Consider the following 16,908-nt stretch of genomic DNA (forward strand, 5'->3'; position numbering starts at 1 on the left):
ATATTCTCCGCCGTCAGACTGGGAATCCTCGGTACATTTATAAAGCCGTTTTCCATAGGAAAAGTTTAGACACTTTTGTGTCCTATCTACGTTGTTTTGGGCTGCATACGCATGCCCCAATAGGACGTAGCAGTATAAATGCCCCGTCCCCACGGCTCCCTTCAGATTTTAACCCCTCCAAAGTAGAATGGGGTATATATTTATTTTGCATTCAGGGGAGGCCGGCGGGCGCATGTGAATCCATGAAAGATACCAATGCTGGAGAAATGGAGTAACAGGTAAGAAACTATTCCCTTGACGACGGGGAATATTCTAAGCATGTGAATCCATGAAAGATCCAATGCTGGAGAACTTCCAGAGACAAAACAGTTTGTGGGTTAAGCAACGGGGTTGTAACCGGGATACTTGTCCCGCTCGAAAGAGTCAGCCTGCTAACCCCTTGCAACCCAAGTTCTGCAGGTCCAGCCACCTGCTCAAGCTCGTCGTCCACAGAGGATATGGACAAGGCCGCCTCCTGCTGCAACAAGGTTTCTGGCAAAATTGGGTCATATACCTCTGGTCGCCAGGCCTCCTGTGGAGTCTCCGTTGACGAGGTTAAATTTTGCAATGTCGTCGTCGTCGCCGTCACCTGTGGCGTAACACCTGAAGAGACGATCTGCGTCCCTGGCAGTGAGGGTGTCGATGATCGCCCTCCCGTCGACGACGCTGGTAGCTGGGCAGATCCCTGAGGCGTTCCTGCCTTTTTTTAACTTGATCTGTGTTTTGCAGACTCTCGACTCGAGGATGATCTATGATGATCACATGAGGAGGATTTTGCCTGATCTTTCCTCTCCTTCTTAGACGAGGAGGACGGCGACGAGGTTTTCGCTTTCAGCGAAGATTCTCTCGTGGAATGTTTTTTCGAAGAGCCTTTCTCCAACGGACGAGCCTTCTTCACCGGAGGCTCAGCCGATGCTGAACGGCGGGGAGCCCCTAAAGATTGAGTTGTCGAGGCCAAGCTATGCGTGAAGCCTACCTCCGAAGGGGGGTACGCACCCGCTCTGTCGTTCAATCAAGCCACCAACCGCCGACTCCGGCCTTTGAGAGTCTTCTGGGAGAAGCCCTTACAGATGTCACAATTGTCTGCCGAATGGTGAGGGTGGAGACAATATATACAGTCCATATGGCCATCTCCTTCATACACTTTCTTTAACCCGCATGTAGCACACAGGCGAAAAAGAGCTTTCCCAGACATTAGGAAAACGACGAAAACAACCTAGCAAAAATAGTAGATTACGCGAGGTGATCCCACTACTTTGGAAGACGGTTGAAATCTGAAGGGAGCTGCGGGGGCGTGGCATTTATACCGCTACGTCCTATTGGGGCATGCGTAAGCAGCCCAAAACGACGTAGATAGGACACAAAAGTGTCAGAAATTTTCCTATGGAAAGCGGCTTTATAAATGTACCGAGGGTTCCCAGCCTGATGACGGGGAATATTCTAAGCATGTGAATCCATGAAAGATCCAATGCTGGAGAAATTGTCAAGCTTGATTCACTAAATAGTCCACAGGAAAAAAGGGGGGGTGCGAAGAGGAATAATAACCAGGAAAGAGTCCAACAGGATGTCATGGAAGATGCAATGAAAATAGGCTCTAACAAAATTGAGGCCAAACTCAGAGTGACATCAAAAGGCTCTCAAACAGGCAAGACTTTGAATAAGCAGGAAGTGGCCCTAGCCTCATCAAATCTGAAGAAGGGCATCAAATTAGCTCCCATTTTCCTCAAAGTCAGATCAAAATTGGGGTCTAAATCATCCCCAGTCAAGGATGGGCAAGGATTGTAGAACCAAAAATCAATGAAAGCTCGCCCCACATTTTTCTGAAAAAAGCTCCAGTTCTAACTCAAATGAAAACTACTTCTCCGACGTTGGAAATAAAACTGGGTGAAGGTAAATTCAGGAGTTTGGGAGACCCTGTCTCTGTCCCAGAAAAGCCAAGACTGTTGGAAGAAATCGCGATCTCGACCCAGGCGACCACTGGGACATTGGAACAAACGTCCATGCAGGGAGGGGAATAAATCACGACGGGTTCACACTACGCGATGCCGACCATTTGGCTATCTTTAACTGCAAAGAATCATGCAAAATTTCTAAACCGTGGGACCATACTCTCACTCCTGAAAAAAGTACCAAGCCTGTTTTTAATCAACAGTAAAGACATAGAATCAGTAGGTTTCCCAAATCCAAATAACCCGCTGTTGGCAGAAGTTGGCTGTGCCTCCAGGGAAGTGTTCCAGGCAATTGAAGAAGCAAAATCGGACTTAAAGAACTTGGACATACTCGTTTTAAGAAGCCAACCAAAACCCCTGCAGCTCTTGAATGTGGCAGCAGGAAAGAACGATCATCGTCATGAAGGGGCTATCAAATTGCAACCCCCAACCACGAAGACCACGGGTACAGGAGATCTGACGAGTGTCTCTAGTAAGGACAATACCTTAGCCCTACATCTGAGCATTTTAACAGAGATTCTTCAGAAGCTGGGATTAGGCACACAACATCTCTGAAAATGATGGGCTGAGAGTCATTTGTTGGAATACACGGGGGCCTAATAACTGCACATCAAGGGCAATAAAGAATTATTTGTTTGATGTGGGAGTTGTCATAATGCTACAGGAGACTTGGCTCGTAAACCCAATACTAGTTGAAGGGTACTTCATTGATGTTCAAGGGGCAGCACAGAAAGCTAGAGGGAGGCATAGTGGGGGGGCTGCTTATTGCTTTTAAAAATTCTCAATTTAAGGATGTTGTCTCCTCTGAAGTGAATATCCAAGGTCTACATCTATGTAAGGCTACGCTTAGAAATGGTGTGTGTGACAGGGCAATGATTTTTTGTAATATTTACTGGAACCCCTCAATTATAGTGCTTCCTGTATTTCTAGATGCGTTAGCCAAGGCCTTAGGAGATATGAAGTCAGCTTTTCCAGGGGCTGACATAATCCTGGGGGGCGACTTAAATACACAATGTATTGACCTCCTAAGAAATCAGAGAACATCAATGGGAAAAAGAACTACCAAAAATGGCCACATGTGGGTAGAGTGGTTAAATGATTGGGGTCTGAAAATGTCAAATGGGTGTCTTCCAGGCGACATACCGGCCAATCCGACCAGGATTCGGGGCACGTCTGCCTCAATATTGGACTATCTCTTCCTGTCTGGTGGTCTCTTTAAACAGAAAGTAAACCTAAACATAAAAGAAGGGGGTGGTAGTGACCATCTTAGGTTGGAACTCTTTTTTCCAGAAATTTCATCAGAAATTGTGCCACGTTTCCCACAGAGGCTAGCAGCCTGGAAAGGTAAAGTTCGCCTATTTAAATATAAAGCAGGGGGAGCCCACTTGAATGAAAGATTGTCAGCATTAGCAGAAGACGTGCAAAAAGAGAATTGCTCTCCCTCAGGCTTTATTAAATTTATTTGGCAAATTTGTCCCCCGAAGTCAAATGGGGGGGGCGAAACAGGTCCACTGGCACGTGTATGATGAAGAGACGATGGCAAAGAAAAAAGATCTCAATAGCAGGTTGAGGGTCATAAAAAAAGATTCTTCTATTGGCAAAATTGAACAAGGGTTGCAAATTAGACTGCTTAAAAATAGGCACAAACAATGGTCAGTGGCACGGAATGTAAAAAGGTTCCAACAGGACGGTGAGCACATTCTGGAGGTTCTAGGTAAGAGGGATGCAAAGGGGTTTTGGGATATCATGCATGAAATGGAGGGGGAGAAAACAACACAACTGTGCAATTTGGTACCCGAGGGTGATTGGATCAAATACCTAAATTCAGTCTTTGGTCAACCGGTAAGAACAGTGTGTAACTATAACACTAAAGCAGAATGGCGGCTTGATTTCAATACCTCGGATATTGAAGACCTCATTAGGAAGGCCTCCTCCTCGAAGCGGCAGGGCCCAATGGCTTGATTTACCAAGTCCTGAAGGGCAATCCGGCTTTATGGGCAAAACTGCTTAATTGGCATTTTAGGGAAATCCTGACTCAGAAACAGCTTCCGCCATCTTGCCGTACCATCACAGTTATCCCACTATTCAAGGGGGGCGATAGGGAGGCGGCGAAAAACTATCGCCCCATCGCCCTACTCGATATTGACAGCAAGATTTTTATGAAAATCTTGCTGGGGGAATTGGAAGCATGGGGAAAAAAGTCAGAATGCTCTCAAAATGTCAATGTTATTAAATCTTTTGAGTGAAAAAACACAGGTTAAGGGAGGAGAACAAATCTATGGCGCTTGGGTAGATTTTTCAAGAGCCTTTGACCAAGTGGACAGGGGAAGGCTCTGGATGAAATTAAGAGCGAAAGGCATTCCAGCGGGGCTCCTGGCGATGCTCATCGAATTCCATAAGGCAAATGACATCAGGGTGAGACTAGATGCGGAGGGTCATCTGTCAGAACCCGTGAGAGGAAACTGGGGGGTTAGAGAGGGTTGTCTCGGGGCCCCGCTATTTTTCAACTTGTATACATCTGACATGGGGGACTTTCTAGCACCCTCGGCGTTGGCCAGTCCTTCCTTGAATAGTAAGAAAATACACTGGCTGGCCTACGCCGATTATGTGGTGGTTCTGGACAAAACAGCCATCGGTCTTCAACGTTTACTTAACGGTATTCCAAACTATGCAGTCGAAAATGGGCTTTCACTGAACCCAATTAAATCAAAGGTGTTGGTATTCAGGCAAAAGAACAAAAGAATTGTTTTCCCCAGGTGGTCAATGGGGGCGGGGGGCTGATCACAGGGGTGGAGGACCTGGTTTATCTGGGTTACAAAATGTACGCCACTCCAGCAGTATGCAAGGCAGAGTCAGATCTCGAGACAAAAATAAAACCCCTAGCAGCCCAGATGAAAAGAATCCTCTGGAGATATGGCAAATTCTCCTTCATACCAGTCCTCAAGTATTATCAGGCTAAAGTCATCCCCGTTTTACTATACGTGTTAGAAGCTAAGCCCCAGCTATGGAATACATCTTGGCAACAATGGGAAGGTCTCGTTTGGAAGCATGCCTTGGGTTTACCAATGAGTCTTTCCATGGAAAACATCAGATTCGAACTGGGTCTTAAGTCGTTAAAATCACAAGCAGGGTGGAAACTGATGTTATTGCACCATCGTATCACGTCAACCCAAGACCATTCATTATACACAGATATGAGAAAACATCTGGAGGCTGGTAATTCTCAACATTTGGGAGGCTTGACTCGCTGGTGAAAGAATGGCAGGTGAGGTATGTATTGTGGGTATGTATGAACCTAAGTTGGATGTGTTAGATTGGTTAGCTATGTTTGAGTACAATCATGGGCTCCAAGACATCACAGGGAATCAGTTGATCCCCTGGTTGTTCTCTAGGCTGCCCCCTGTTGCATCTGATGTGGTAATGGAGTTGGGGGAGGTGGATAGGATGGATTATGAATGTGTAAAGCTAGCTTTAATAGCTAGATTTGGGAAGATCCCTTCCCAGTACCTTAAGAGGTTTAGGACCCTCAAAAAGCATGATAGTACCCTTTGGGCTACTTGGGTGAATGAGTGCTTGAAAAACTTAGAGGAATGGATTAAGGGTTACAGAGTGAACACTTATGAAGGAATGAGAAATCTTGTAATGTTGGAGTCTATCTATGATGCCTGCTCTCCTGAGCTCAGACAGCACCTGGCTGATTCAAAAGAACTAGATTCCAAGAAACTGGCTAAGGCTGCTGACTTGTGGGTTGCCAACAGGGCTGCTCACAAGGATTCTGGGGTCACTTAGAAAAAGGATGAGGGAAAGCAGCCAAAGAAAGACAACAAAGTGAATTCAAATAATTCCAATTCCAAAGAGGGCCACAAACAAAATTCTAAGGGTAAGCCACAAGGGAAACCTAATCAGGCTAGTGTACCTTATGGTCCCAGACCAGAAGGTGGTCAGAACAAGCCACCATTCATAAAGACATTTGGGAAATGTTATGTTTGTGGTTCAACTGATCATGTGAAAAGGGATCCCAGATGTAGAGGTTAACCTTCAGGGATCCACATGGTCTCCTTAGCCTTCACTCCAGATGAGGAAGTACCAATGACCAGTGGAAACTTTCAACTACTAGCTGAAGACCCCATCCGAGTCTCAGCTAGTGTATCTTTAGTATCCTTGGGGTTGTGGGAACAACAGAATTTAGATGTGTATAATTCTATCCCAAATAATCCTAAAGCATATTATAAGGACAGTGTCCTAGTCAATGGTCAGGAGACCCCTGCCACTAGGGACACTGGGTCCAGCATAACTGTGGTGGATGAATCATTTTTCAAGGTAGAGGATGTTGCTAAGGCAGCCAAATGCCTGACCAAGTTAGCTGGAGGGCCTGTGCAGATGTTCCCCAGTTACCAGCTCTTATCCAGTGCAATGACATGACTGTCAGAATACCTCTTAGTATCCAATCTGAAGTGCCTGGAAGGGTGTTGTTGGGCAAGGATCTGAAAGATCTTGGAGTAGTGTCAAGTACTCTCAGACCTCCTAGTAAGAGATTACAGGAGCTCACCAGACCTGCAAGGGGGAGAACCTTAAGAGGCTCTCCTGAGGAGATGATGGAAAAATAAATCACTCCTACTCCACCGGGGTTACTAACTGCAATTTCGAGACAATCAGAAGCAAAGGGGAAACCCAAGACTTCTAAGAAGAAACCATCAGAAAGCACTCCAGTGCTGCCAACCAGGACATCTCCTAGGTTAGCAAAAATCACACCTGTGATTCCACCTCCAGCTGAGAGGGAGGTATCACCCTATGTGGTTGAACTAGAGCCTGAGGATTCAGATCTAGTAGGAGGCCAGGATCTTATTGGAGATATGGACCCTTTGGATCACCCTGAGCTGCAGTCTTTACTGGCAGAAGGTAGCCCCAACAGGGCAGACTTCAGTAGGGGACAATGAGAATGTCCAACTCTGGAAGGTCTTCGCCACCAGGCAGCTTCTCAGCTTGAAGGGCAAGAGCCTGGGAAGTATAGGTTACACTGGGAAGATGGCCTCTTCTATAGTGAACCAACTCACTCAACCCCTGGAGACTACAAAAGACTTGTAGTGCCCCAAGAGAACAGACTCCAATTCTTGCAACTAGCCCATGGAATACTTTTGGCTGGTCACTTCAGCTTCAAGAAGACCAAGGAAAGGCTCTCTCTCTACTTGTATTGGCCTAAAATGGGGGCTGAAGTAGATAAGTATTGCAAGAGTTGCCACACCTGCCAAACTTCTGGTAAGAGTGGCTCAAAGAACGTGGCACCTTTAGTGCCTCTCCCTGTGGTGGGAGTACCATTTGAGAGGGTGGGAATCGACATTGATGGTCCTCTTGACCCTCCAACCTCTTCAGGCAACAGGTATGGTCTTGTTGTAGTAGACCATGCTATTAGGTACCCTGAAGCAATTCCTATGAGGACTGTTACAGCTCAGGCTGTGGCTAAGGCCCTCCTTGGTATTTTTACCAGAGCTGGTTTTCCTAAGGAGGTAATATCGGACAGGGGGTCAAATTTTATGTCCCACTACATGAAGACCATGTGGAAAAATTGTGGAGTTACCTACAAGTTCTCAACAGCATACCACCCTCAGACAAATGGATTGGTAGAAAGGTTCAACAGAACCATGAAAAGCATGATAGGAGCTTTAGATGGGGGTCTTGCTGCATAAAAGCAGGGTCCTGACTCTGAGGACTGGAGGACAAGACGTCGCCACTGGAACTAAGAAGCCGAAGAAGAGAGAAGCCAAAGACATCTGCAACGACTGAACCACCGGTGAAGCCCTGCTGCAGATCCTCACCACTTTTCACCAACGACTCGAGAAGATCTTCACCTGCAAGAGTCTTCTTCCCTTGAGCTGGTGGGGCCAAACAGTTCGCCAATCGCCTTCCAGGACCTGCCTTGGTCGAATCGCCAGTGCCAAGCACTAGGAGACCGGATAGCCAGGCACCCGTCCACCCGGACCGTGATTTAAAAGAGTGCACCTTTTATTCGTTTGGCAGCACCGTGGCTGGTTTCATCCCTGGGCAGTGCAGTAACTCGAACCTTCCTCCACGACGAGAGCCTCTCTTTCTCTGCTGGATCTCCCGAACTGCAGGAACTGCCAGGAACTACCGCCACCCCAGGAGCCTCTTCCACTTTTAAGGTACATTGTTCCGCCAGGCCTCCCTTTTCGTTGGGTACTGCTAAAGATGTTTTAAATCCTTTACTTACCTACTGGGTTGGCCGCCCCCATCATCTAACATTGTCTTTCACCTTCTGCAACCGCCTTTTCGAATAGTTTAACAAAGACTTGACTGCAGCTACAAGAACATTTTGCTCCTGGGCACTTTGTCCTGTACCACTGACTCTGGCACAGGCCTATTGACTCTGGCTAAATCTGTTACAACTGCCTTCTCTACATTGCTTCTCACCTAGAAATGTGTTGGTGCACCTAACCCTTATAACCACCTTTTTCTTCCCTCTTTTTAAACTTGTGAAGTGCAATTTTGCTCGGTTTTCACCTCAGTATTATACATGCTAAAGTACTGCCTTGCCTAACTTGTTCACAATCTTATTGGGAAGTGTTGCTGGTGTGTTTAAGAGTATATTCTTGTATAACTTGGCCTTTCCCTCCCTTTTGAGAAATTGTTAGAGTGCCATTTCTGCTTGATTTTCACTGTGCCGTTTTGCTCAGTTTTCACTCTTGCTCAAACTAGTCTACAATTTAAATAGGGAGTTGTGTATACTTTTCTTGACTGATTTAACTTGCTTTTATAATAGTGATTTGTGTGTGAACATCAGAGTGTGTAAAATAAATATATATATTCTTTTTGATACAAAGCTTTGGCCAGTGTTTCCTTGTTCCATTGTATTGTAGTCCTAATGTGTAAATCCTGAATACTGCTCATCTCCCTCTTGAGATAAGTCTGACTGCTTAGCCACAGCTACCAACTAAATCTTTGTGGTACAGACTGATACCAAAGGGGATTTATTGCATATACCTGTAGTCTTAATCTTCTGTAGTGCTCCCTAAGGGAACTGCACAGGATTCTGCCAAAAACATACACTAGGGGCACAGGGTTGTACTCCCACCCATGGGTGCCATAAGGGTATCACATGGGTCTGTACACCAAATCAAAAGAGAGAGCTGCACTGCCAGGAGTCCCACATGAACTCCTGAGCGGAAAAGCGGTAAACACGTCAGAACACACGATAAAAAGCAGTAAAGGACAAGGATACGGAGGCCCTGTCCCTCCGATGCATTTCCAGCATCACAGTTGCCCCCCCCCCCCCAAACTGAGGTTAGCGTGCCTAATCTCCCACGAGATAGACACCCTCGTCCAGACGGTCAACATACCTTCTGGAAAGGTCATCTGCATTATCGTGACTCTTCCCTGGTCTATGCTCTATGGTGAAGTATAGCCCTTGCAGGCTAATGGACCACCTGAGCAGTTGGGTTCTCACCCTTCATCTGCATAAGCCACTTCAGGGGCTTATGATCTGTTTGGACCTTGAAGGTAGACCCTGTAAGGTAGGGCCTAAAACGCCTTAGGCTCCAAACTATGCTAAAACATTCCTTTTCAACAGTTGCCCACCTAAGTTCTCTACCCTTGAGTTGCCTACTGATGAATATGATCGGATGTTCTCTTCCTTTGTCATTTAACTGGGACAAGACAGCTCCAATTCCGGTGTCGCAGGCGTCAGTTTGAACGATAAAGGGCTTGCTGTAATCAGGCACACACAACACAGGTGCCCTACACAGACTTTCTTTCAAGCCCTCAAAGGCCCTCTGACAGTCTTCAGTCCAATTAACCTTCCTAGGCTGTTTGGGTGAAGTCAGAGCTGTCAGTGATGCAGCTATGGTTCCATAGTCTGCCATGAAATTGCGATAATACCCGGTGAGACCCAAAAAGGCTCTCACCTGGGCTTGAGTAGTGGGAGTCTCCCAGTCATGTACATCCTGTACCTTACTGGGGAGAGGTTAGATTTGATCCCCTCCTACCTCATGACCAAGATACGTGACTTTCCCCTGAGCTATCTGGCACTTGGTGGCCTTGATAGTGAGGTTAGCCCTTTTCAAGGCCTGCAACACCTTATCCAGATATGTCAAATGCTCTTCCCAGGTGGAACTGTAGACGGCAATGTCGTCTAAGTAGGCCACACAAAAGGCCTCCAGCCCACTGAGTGCATGATTGACCAATCTCTGGAAGGTGGCAGCGGCATTCTTCAACCCAAAAGGCATGACCCTAAACTGGTAGAGTCCCTCAGGTGTTGAGAACGCCGTCTTTTCCTTGACATGGTCCATCAGAGCTATTTGCCAATAGCCTGAGATAAGGTCAAAGGTGCTCACACATTTGGAAGCACCTATGGTGTCCACGAGCTCATCAGCCCTGGGCAATGGGTGCGCGTCAGTTTTGGTGACGGCATTGACTCCTCGGTAGCCCACACAGAACCTCCAATCCTTGGTACCTGCCTGGGAACTTGCCTTGGGGACAAACACCACTGGGACTGTACCAGGGACTGTTTGAGGGTTCAATAACACCCAGATCCGACATCTTGGCGACCTCAGCCTGGATGTGGTTCTTAACTGTATCTGACATACGGTAGCACCTGCTTTTGACAGGCACACTGTCACCAGTGTCAATTTCGTGCCTACACCAAGGTGTAAGACCTGGTGTCGGGGAAAACAGAGAGGCATACTGCCGAAACAAAGCACTGCAGGCCCTCTGCTGCTCTGTCGTCAGATCTGGAGAGAGATGTACTCCCTCCACTGAGCCATCCTGAGGGTTGCTATGCAGCAAATCTGGAAGGGGCTCACTCTCATCCTCTTCTTGCTCTGAAGCTAGCAAGAGACATGAGACTTCTGCTCGCCTGTGGAAAGGCTTGAGCCTGTTAACATGGAATACCTGAGGGGCTACCCCAGGGACACCCATGTCAACCAGATAATTGACTTTGCCCATCTTGGAGATGATCCTGAAGGGTCCAGTCCACTTGTCTGCCAAAGCTCTAGGCATGGTAGGCTCCATTATAAGGATTTCCTGTCCAGGAGTCCAATCCACTTGCGAGGCTCTGAGGTCATACCAGTACTTATTCAATTCCTGGCTGGCCTTGAGATTTGCTGTTGCCTGACCCATCATCTGTGTCATCCTCTGTCTGAGGCCTAACACATAGTCCCACACTTGCTTGGCGGGACCTGGAGGGGTGGCTTCCAAACCTTCTCTGAGCAAGGCAAGGGGCCCCCTCACAGAATATCCAAAGAGTAACTGGGGAATCCAACACGGGTGAAAATGGCCAGGAGAGCCCTGGCAACCACCTTGGCAGTAACATTCCAAAGGGGTATAGCCTCAGGGTACCTGGTGGCATGATCTACCAAGACCAGGATGAACCGATTCCACCTGAAGTGGGAGGGTCAAGGGGACCGTCAATGTCGATGCCCACCCTCTCAAACGGTGTGCCAAACACTGGCAATGGTTGCAGTGGGGCAATGACACTGCCTCCAGTCTTGCCAGACAACTTACAAGTTGGGCAGGTCCTGCAGTGGGACTCCACTTCTACTCCCATCTGTGGCCAGTAGAAATGGGCAGAGAGCCTCTGCTTAGTGTTCTTGGTCCCAAGATGACCAGCCAAGGGCACCTCATGCGCCAACTGCAGTAGGAAGGGCCTGTAAACCTGGGGTACCACCAACCTTTTGAGGGCACCAGGTTCAGGCTTAGTGGGCTCACTAACAAGGAGCTCACCCTACCAATAGATCCGGAATGTCCTAGGCACTTCTCCTTGTGCCTGGGACAGGGCCCGTTTCCTCAGACCCTCGAGAGAGTGGCACTCTCTCTGTCCCTTACAGAAGTCCGCCCGGGAGGGTGCCCCTTCAGCCAACAAGCATTGAAGGTCGGGATGGTCCTCTGGGTTGCGAACCTCTCCCACGGGAGAGTCTTTTGCCTCTTCTCCCTTGGGAGTTGAATTTGGGTTTTCCACTGGACCCAGCCCGTCCGGAGCATGGATCCCAATGGGTGCTGTAGGAACAGCAGGAAGAGAAGGAGCCCCCTTCACAGAGGTGTCTTTCTTGTTCTTCCGTCTTCTTGCCTTAGTCCTCGCCTTTGGCTCGGGTACCTGACTCACAGCCAGACCCTGTGTCACCTGTGACCTAGTGACTGCAGCAGCAGTCATGGGAAGACCATCCGAGATCAACCCCAACTCTACTAGATCATTACCTAACAGAATGTTAGCAGGGACATTGTCCTGAACCAGGACATGAAGCTTTGCTGTCTTGTCTCCAATCATGAGTGTGACTAAGGCTACAGGCAATAATTTGGAAGGCCCACCAGCTAACCTGGTGGTTCTCAGAGGAGCACCTACATAGTCCTCTTGCTTGAGCAGCGTCCTGTCCACCACTGTCATGCTTGCCCCAGTGTCTCTCAAGCCAGTAGAAGGCTGGCCATTCAAGAGGACACTTCTCAAAAACCTACGGGTGTTCTGTGGGATAGTCGCCAGTACTTCTGCGTACTGGTCCCAGGCCCCAAGGAACACTAAGAAAATCTCTACAGGAGCACCAAATGTGATTCCTGTAGACGAGGGAAGGACAGTGGCCTCCACCTCAGACATGGGGTAAGGGCAGCTCAGGCTGACAGCCTGTACTCCAAGTGCCTTACCTTTACACTTGGATTACCCTTCTTGTGATCCAGAGCCCCACATTCCCAACAAGTGCCAGGAATGCGGGGTACGGTACTGGAACCACTGGGAGCCTGCTTTGCAGCAGGTTGACCACTACTCTTATTTCCACCAACGGATTACTTATCCCCTCTGACATTCAGTGTCCTTGTCTTTGAGTTCAAGATCCCTATTCTTTAGTTCCACTTGCTGTGCCAGCTCCTCTTTCTTAAGCTCAGCTTCTATTTCCAACTTGCGGTATTCAAAAAAGTTCCACGGAATTGCTGGGGTTTGGAACAGAGGCAGCAGGAATGGTGGCATTCGCAGAAACAGATTCAGCAGCAACCCCAGGGATAGAGTCCTCAGTGGTTGCATCCCCCCTTCAAGAGTTTCACCATCAGTCTGGTAGTCCACCAGGGCAGCTATCAGCTCAGCCCTAGACTTATCGACAAAGTCTAACTCGCTGGCTTCACAAGCACTCTGGAGAGCCTCTAAGCTCATCCTAGTAAATTTACCATTTGCAATAGATTCCATTGCTTGTAACACAGGTATCTTGTACACAACTAAACCTCAATTTAATAAAGTGCAAATATTTTGTAAGTGGCACAGTTATACACTGATTCTTAAAACCATAAGCATCCCACCGTTGCCACCAGTGTAAAGACTGGACGGGGGTCTGTACTTCTGCTCTCTATACGGTAGAGGAGAGGTACAGAGGACCCCAGCCAAGATTCTCTATTGTTGGTAGCAATGGAAGAGCAATCAGGGCCCAGGAGGTGATGCAGGCTGGTTCTTAAGTAGAGTGTAGTCCCCGAGCCCTCACAAAGGAATGTCCACACACTGTATTAGTTAAAACACAGTCTTTATATAATTAATATTCAAAGTTATGTACACTATCACAATAACTCACTTTGTGCTCAGAAAATCAACAATGGTAACGATATACAGTTCTAAAGTGGTACCACAATTATTAGCAGATCTCATTAAAGTGCATCAACTGTACTATGGCTAAATGTCACACAGATCAAATTAATAAAGGAAACCAAAGATAGACATAGGAGGAAAGCGGTTGGTTAGAACAATTGGCAGAATACTGGCCCCTACCACTAGACACAGTTTTGTGTGGAGATCTCCCCACCTGGGCAACCTGTAAAGCAAAGATGTATCACAAGCCCAGTCCATATATTGTTCTATAAGTCTTATTTCCTTCTACAATAGTTCTACAACCACAATGTACCTGGAATTGTAGAGTTCGTCGTCAGGGAATCGACGGCCCTTCGTGAGTGCCCTCCCTTTAAGGCAGGAGTCACGGGTTGTCGAAGGTCCGGCGGAGAACAGGGTGAACTGCGGCGGTGAAGTGGCAGCTTCTTTCCTAGCGGTGCTCGTCGACAACAGAGCGTTGGCGTCCTGCAAGGAAGAGGCGTGCGGGGCACCTCGGTGACGATAGTTCTGGACCGCAAAGAGATGATGAAGAACTGTGGCCCAGCAAGGGCGTCGAGTCGTCGGCGTCTCTGTGGTCTTTAGGTGGCGGGAAACCCACCGGCAGAAGCTCTTCGGTGGGTGGACAGTCGGGCCTTCTCCAGTGGGATAAAGCGGGCGGCGATGCAGACGAGAGCGTCCTTGGATCAAATGTTATTTAGGCAAAGGGAGCACGGCGGGCTCAGGCCGGTGACGGCGGTCGGCGACGGTGATGGACAACAGTGTACGGGCGCTTCTCCTTGTGATTCCGCGGCGGTCCCCGTCTCCGGTTGGTAGCCTGTCTTAGGTCTGTCTATCAGGGAGCTTTGACAAAGATCAGCTGGTGCACGATGGTCCCTTGTAGCTCGGGACGAGGGCGCCTAACCAGGTCCTCTCTGGGTCAGTCCTTGGAGACACAGCAGCTTTCATTTGGTGAAGTAGAGCAGCAGCAAGACTTCTCTTCCAGCAGGGCTTCAAGGTTAAGCTTCAGTTTCAACTCCAGTTACTCTTTGTAGTGGACTTCAGCTTCTGAACACAGATTTTAGCAGTGAGAGGCCCCCAGATATACTAGTTGATCTCTCATTCATTCTGCTGGGTCACACTCAGGCAATCAATCGGTCAGAAGGGCATTCATGCAGGCAGGCAGCCAATCAGGTGCATAGTGCATTCAGGCCATTCACTTCTCTCCAGACACTCACAACAAGTTATGTGTATTGGGACAAGTACCCAGCCATTCAACACTCTATCCACACTGCATTCATACCAGTTTCGGGCAGGGCTGTCTCAGTCATTGTGTCAAACCCCAAAAACTAGACATCCACAACAAGAAGTGCATATTCGTCACACACTCCATTCACTCAGGTCCCACCCACAGGGTGTACCCACAACATACAGTCAATGGGAAGGCTCCAGCCAGTCTGGCCTGGACTTCACAACAACACCATGTATGGAACTTCCACCCAACAGCTAGTCAGGGGGAAGGGACACAGAGTCAGGGCTTCCCAAGACTTTGGGAAAACAAGGTAACAGGCAATAGAAAGCAAGAGGCCACAGGGGCTATCTTGTTTCCTATCAGGAATCAACTGATTCCAATGGCAGGGCCTGGGTATCCCAAAATGGAGGATACTCAGAGCACCTGTCAAGTTCAGCATGGAGCTGCCACCAGCCCATACTCTGCTCTGTGGGCCACACACAGGTGCCCAAAAACATACACTAGGGACACAGGGTTGTACCCCCACCCATGGGTGCCATAAGGGTATCCCATGGGTCTGTACACCAAACCAAAAGAGAGAGCTGCAACGCTAGGAGTCCAACATGAACTCCTGCGTGGAAAACAGAACACACAATAAAAAGCAGCAAAGGACAAGGATACAGAGGCCCTGTCCCTCCGATGCGTTTCCAGCATCACACCGACCACCCGCAGTCTTCTTCGGAAGCAATTATATATTAAAACGAGCGCCAGGCACAGCGCAGACATTACGGATCAGGCACAATCTGACAGCAATCAGCAACCTGCGAGCACCATCTACTGGTGGCAGGGGCACACCACAGGCTATTAAAGTTGTGAAGAAGCTCACAGCAGCTTTCAATTGATGCTCCTGACGGGCACAGTCCCAGGAAAAACTGTAGACAGCTCCACAGGGTCATGGACCCATGGGCTGCTTCTGAAATTATGGGCACAGTCCCAAAGTAAACTGTATATTGTAAGCCCACTGACCTGCCTAGTTGTGAAATAAAAAGGATAACATACGGGGCATCCCAAGTGAACTGCATATTAAATTTGGTGGAAACACACAAGCCACAAAAAAAAGATGAACAGGAAAGAGTGCTTAGATGAGGACTCGGACAGACCACATGTCAGTGGAGTACGGATGGGTCAGGTGGTTCAGAGGGCACTGAGTGCTGGCAGAGGCCCATTGCACGGAAGCAGGAGCATTATGGAGGAACTTGTGGCCTTCTCTCAGGGTATGGAAGAGTTGTGGCGAGAGGCGCAGAGAGGAAAAAAGGGGAAGAAAAAAAACCTGCAGGGCTCACAGAGCCCAGACACCAATGGGTTCCCCACGAAAGAAGCAGAGTGGCAAAATAAGGGCAAGGTCATGGGGCAGGTATGGCCATCATAGCTCAGAGAAATCCTCCGAGGAAGGCTGGCAGAGCAGCAAGGAATCTTCAGAGAGCTCAAAAGAGTCAGAAAACTAATTCTCCAGTAGTGACGCTAGATGCAAGAACAAATAGAACAGTCCATCAGCCGACGAGGCAATAGGGGAAAAGCTTGACCCTGATGCCTTAATTCATCCCAGATACTCCAAGTGGGAGCCACCTGACAACATCTCAGCTTACCTGAAGAAGAGGCTGAGGGCCCCATTAAGTAAAGAAGCCAGGAATAAGATGATGGCCGAGTGCCCCATGCCCAGGGTACCAGAATGGGTAGCCGAGACCCCCCGAGTTCGGCAAACGCATGCTGACCTTCATGGGGAGGTATGGAAAGGACGTTAAAAAGGAACATAGACAGATTCTGGAGGGTTTGCCAGGACAAGTTGCTCGATATGGTTACCCAATCACAAAAGAATAGCAACTCGCGGAGGAGGCCAAGCAGAGGAAAGAACCCATAGATCTGGGCGTAGCATCAGGCTGGGCACAGAGGACAATATGTCTATTGGGCAATGTCAATAGCGCCATAACAACAGAAAGAAGACGGTCCATCCTTATGAAGATTGACTCCAAGCTAGGGGAGCTAGCGCCGTCTGAGGCAGCGGCTGCGGCCAGGAGAAAGCTATTTGGTGAAAGTTTCATCAAGGACATGTCAAAATTTACGGGCACATGAGC

Source organism: Ambystoma mexicanum, chromosome 1q, assembly GCF_040938575.1.
Source record: "Ambystoma mexicanum isolate Mex_15411 chromosome 1q, UKY_AmexF1_1, whole genome shotgun sequence".
In the NCBI taxonomy this organism is placed as follows: Eukaryota; Metazoa; Chordata; class Amphibia; order Caudata; family Ambystomatidae; genus Ambystoma; species Ambystoma mexicanum.